Consider the following 5,122-nt stretch of genomic DNA (forward strand, 5'->3'; position numbering starts at 1 on the left):
TGATAGCAGCTTAACATGCCTGCACAGCGTGAAAGAGACCACGATACGAGAAGCGACGAAGAAGAGAGCAGCGTTTTCCTTCCTGTGTAGTGGTCTCTCTTGATTGACATTGAAACGTTACAGGCATTGTATACTATTATGCACATTAAGCCATTGTCCCGTCTTCCATCTCCAAGTTAACAGGACACCTGATCTTGCGTCTTCCAATCTATCAGCCTACATGCTATTACCACTCATTTTCCCGCCAAACGTTCCTGTATCCAGCAATTAACCGCGTGTGTCTTGGCCACTCCCCCGAGGTGGGTATGTGCCAGCATTGTTTGAGGTCTACCTACCTACCTCTGGATTGTCTTTTGCTCGACATGCGCTTCGCAACAACTGCTTGTCGCCACCAGATCTATCCCGACCTATGTATCGGCGCTCTTCTCACCCTTTGCAACGCAGTTTGCACCCTTGTAATGGACGCGTCTGGAGAGCCCGGCATGACGTCGAACCTTGCATTCATCGATCTCGACGCGATCGACGGCGGCAGTGATTCGATCGCGTTCGAATCGACCATTAAACATAAATCCGCCCACGCCGGCGCTCGGCGAAGCTAACGCGGTGGCGACGCTTTCGGCGCCGACAGGGACAGCGTGGAGGGGGACGGCGCCCCGGGTAGCTGGCATCGCAGAAGGTCGCGCTTCACGCCGTGGTCCGGTGTTCACCTGTGTATGCTAGGAGCGGTCTTCCTGGTAGGCGTCCTCTTCGCCGTTGCCGTGGGCGCCGCGTACCTCTTGGATGGCGATCACTCCAACGAGCCTCGGTTCCGCGGCCCCTTCGAGATGGGAGCACCCGCACCGAACGGAACCGCTAACGCCACGGTTTCAGGACTGTAGCTGTGGTGGGCGAAGCTTCAAGCACTTAGCGTGTGACCGTTAAGTTAGCACTCGAAGATACTGAAGCGGGTTTACAAACCGGTATTTCATAAAAACTACATCTAATGAACGTTTATTTGGACGTGCATTTGTGTTTTTGGAGTAGTTTTCGAAAGCAAAAAATGCTTGCCTCGATCCTGAGCCTATTTGACTGTATATGAACGAGGATTTGATCAGTTATCTCGGTCCTATTCAATATAACGGCATGCCTGGCAGTGGTCTTTGCTGGAAGAGTAGTGTCGTTTGCTGGCATAAATCAACATCCTGGGCATTTGAGAGGTACTGCAGTAAAATACGTCACTACGCACGACACGTAGTATTTAACTTGTGAAATAATCTTAACAGTTTTGAGAATGATACATGTAGTCAGTAATACGCACTACTTAAGCTGCACACATGCTGAGCAAAGTGTGCCACTCAATTATTCATTAAGGGCCAGGAAGGACAGTCAAGAGCAAGTGCAAGTTTGCAAATATTTGGCATTTTTGTTTGCCACAGCCCGAAAGATGTTGCATCACTTTCGTTACCAATCACAGCAATGAACTAAATGAGCTTTTTAATGCTTTGCTGCATCAATAGAGGCAGATGCATCAAAATTGTTGCGCCTTAGTCCCCTGCCACCAAGGCATACCTGGTAAGGAAGCCGCCCATGAGGCAGTCCACGCACTCACTTGCTGGGCACCAGGCGTTCCTTGGGAGGACCTGAACACAGATCACAGCCTTCTTATTTAGTTTAAAAATTACTGTGGACTATCCTGCCGAACACCGGCGCTACCCGGTTCCTATGAAGGAACTGGGCAAAGCTGACGAACTCTCCTTAGGCTCTTTCAAAACACCCTGCTGTGCCCGGCGGTTCTGAAGCACTTTGACTCTTCTTTTGACGGCCGCTGCTCATTTTGTGGGCAGGAGGCCGACACCTTTCACATGGTATGGTCATGCCGGCAAAACCCATCTCTTCCCACCCCCATCACCCCTTCCCCTAGCCTAGAGGACTGGGAGCCGGCTCTGTTCGGCTGACAGGAAATATCGGCCCAACAGGCCCTGGTTTGGCGGACCTGCGCAGCGGTCAGGACCAACGGGGTCCCGGAATTAGGGACTTCGCTTTTGTAAGGAGCGAGACCCACTACGGGCCTCTTCCCGTGCACTTCTTTGTATATATGGCTAAATAAATGTTTTTCATCACCGCCAACACCTAGACCATTGGTTTATACACAGCCTCTTGTATTAGCCGAAGAAAAACTTTAATAAAAAGTAACTTTTTAGACAAAAATTTCAATCTAGCTGTCATGAATACTGGCAGAGCTTTTATAGAGACTGTTTGCTGTTCTTGTTTCTATTTTTGGTACCACATACCCAAAGCAGCTTAAAGGCCAGGGAAGATAGCTTTTTTTGTTTTTTTTTGTGTGTGCAGCCTGCGTGCTACTGGTGGTGGCGCTTACGGCGCTATTGTCCCGTGCGCAACAGGTGCGTTTTGTTAATGGATGAGGAAAAAGAGCGGAAACAGCCTTAATTATTAGGCTGGCTGGTGAGTCTTTCCATTCATGGACGGCATTTGTCGTTTGGTCATCATCTGCATTACTAAAATGTGCTATTTTTCTTTAGAAGACAAGAACTATTTGACGCCTTAGGGCCTTCTACCATTGGGCATACGAACAGAAATGTCCCTGCCGCCATTCTAATTTTGGTTTTAGACACGAAAAAGCTGCCATCCTAAAATCTTTCTGAATTATGCCTTCTGGCTGCTATTTTCAAATTTCATCAGTAATGAACGCATCCTAAGCACTGCGATCACAATTCTCAACTGCAATCAGAGAACCGGCCTCACTTCGTTTTTACTTGTTTGAAAAACGTTTTTGACCATCTGTCAGTCACCGCCTACGTCTTGGTCAATCACCTGAACCGGATACGTGCCATTGACTCATTGAGGAGAACAACAACCAGCCTTGTTTCGAAGTGCTCACTACCAATCTAGTAACGAATGCCCTGCTGGGCATTCGGCTACCGCAGCTGGTGCCTTACGAGGCATTTTATTGCAGTTGCCATTGTCTACTTCCTAATTAGTTTTCGTTGCTGTCGGCATCCAGTCCCTTTTGAGGTGCACTCTTAGTCACGAAGCTCATGAACAGCTTTTAACAGACCAGGGAGCTTTCGGACAGCTAATACGTGAGTCCCATTGTTCTGAGTGCGGTGCAACAGCTGTAGTCTTACTCCGTTCAGTTTCTTGAGCGGCATGAGAAAGTTTCCAGGAAGTTAAGAACGCCAGTGCACGTGGCCAGAATTGTAACTAAAACTCCGTCAGTCGTCTGCTCCCGAAGGAGAATGTTATCCTGATGGACTTAGTCACGAGCGATAGGTGAGTTGTGAACCGTCGAGTGGTTGGTCTTGCTAATGTACCTAATGTGGTCACATGGTGTGAAGGTCCTGGGGGCGGAGGTACTCCGGCGTGCGACCTGTGCGAATATAATAAACCAAGTGAAAGACTAGACAGCAGCGTGACCAACGCATCGCGTGTCATCATCTCTGCGTGTCATGCGTGAGCCGGGTCATTCACTAAAGATCCATGCGCATGTCAGGTACCTTTCAAGCACAAACAGGCACGTGGCTTCTAGGAACGGTCTTTTTCATTTTGTGTTGGGAATTATGCACCTGAAGGTGAGGTCAACAGCGTGAAAAATATGCAAGAGGTGGGCGATGGCTTTAATCTGGTCGTCCAGTGTCGTCATGCCCATGTTAAAGAGGGTAGGTGGTCAGTGGGAGGAAGGTCCATATCAAGCCTCAAACGAGCGGTGCGATTTTATAGGAAGAGAAGGGAATGCTTGCCCAATTCATCTACAGCTCGGGTGGAGAAGTAGATGTCACGCTGCAAGTGGTCTTGGATATTACCGCATTCCATCGCGCGAACGCTTGCCTCTAACCGCTGCCAAAAGTAGTTGCTCATCTCCCTTTCTTGTGCTTATTATCGGCGTTTTCCTTATACCTTGGGGAGGCTACCGTAACGTTCTGAGCCTCTATATTCAGGAACATGTTGACTAAAAATTGTGCGCATGTGGCTAGTCACGCAATCTATTCAGTTACCCACGACATGCTACGCTTCTTCCAGCTGTGCGCCGGTGTCGCAGAGAAGTAGGTGAGCCATATCTTTGTTGCCTCAACTAAAAGCAAAAATTCTGCCATCCATTTTCTACTTGTCTCTTACTTAGTAACGCCGATGATTTCTTTTAGCTCTCGGCATTCTTTACAAAGCCCATTCGCACTTTCATTTATACAGTGAATCTTCGCCTCTAACAGATATTTTTCCTCGAATATAAAGGTTTTTGAAAGACACAAACGCTGGCAAATGTCTCACGTCTGGCCTCCCGACTAGTCCGCTGGTTCTTGGAGTGGGCGAGTGCACTTCGTAGCCATCTTGCTCCGGTTGTCAACAAATGCCATGTTCCTTCCTTCTTCGCTTCCATCCTCGCATCGCCGCTTTTCCCGTCACACGCTTGGGGTGTGAGCTCCGCACCCAGGTGAACTCCAGAATAACACCTGTACAACCCCAGATTCTCAGCCCATAGCGAAGACGGATGCCTCTCTTTCAGCATCTGAACACCTACGCACTGTTGGCAATATCACCTACTTGGCACTGTCCCCCGCACCGAACCTACACATTGCCTGTCCATTCTAACTCGGCCGCGGCGGCCATGTTTCGAGGAAGGCGAAACACAATAGAGCCGCCGCGGTGGCTCAGCGGTTATGGTGCTCGGCTGCTGACCCGAAAGACGGAGGCTTGTTCACGGCCGCTTTAGTATAATTTCGATGGAGGCAAAATTCTAGAGGCACGTGTACTCTGCGATGTCCGTGCTGTTTAAAGACCCCTGGGTATCGAAATGATTACGAAGCCCTCCACTACGCCACCCATTTCTCTCTTTCTTCTTTCACTCCCACCTTCCTTCTTTCTCTTACGGCGCCCTTAAGATGCCCATCCAGAAGTGTGACAGTTGCTGTACCATTTTCTCTAATCAAAAACCTCTATTTTTTCTTAATCCCTTAAATCTTTCGTCTTACCATTATGGCACAAATTACCGGTCGTCTCCCATATTAGCCACTTACCGATTTCACCAATATTACCTGAACCATGCTCGACCTAGAAAAACTGAGCCATCTTTTCAATAATGTAAATTTTTTTTCTCATATATGTTTAGGCTGACTTCGCCACTTCTTCA

This window comes from Amblyomma americanum, chromosome 5 (genome assembly GCF_052857255.1).
Source record: "Amblyomma americanum isolate KBUSLIRL-KWMA chromosome 5, ASM5285725v1, whole genome shotgun sequence".
In the NCBI taxonomy this organism is placed as follows: Eukaryota; Metazoa; Arthropoda; class Arachnida; order Ixodida; family Ixodidae; genus Amblyomma; species Amblyomma americanum.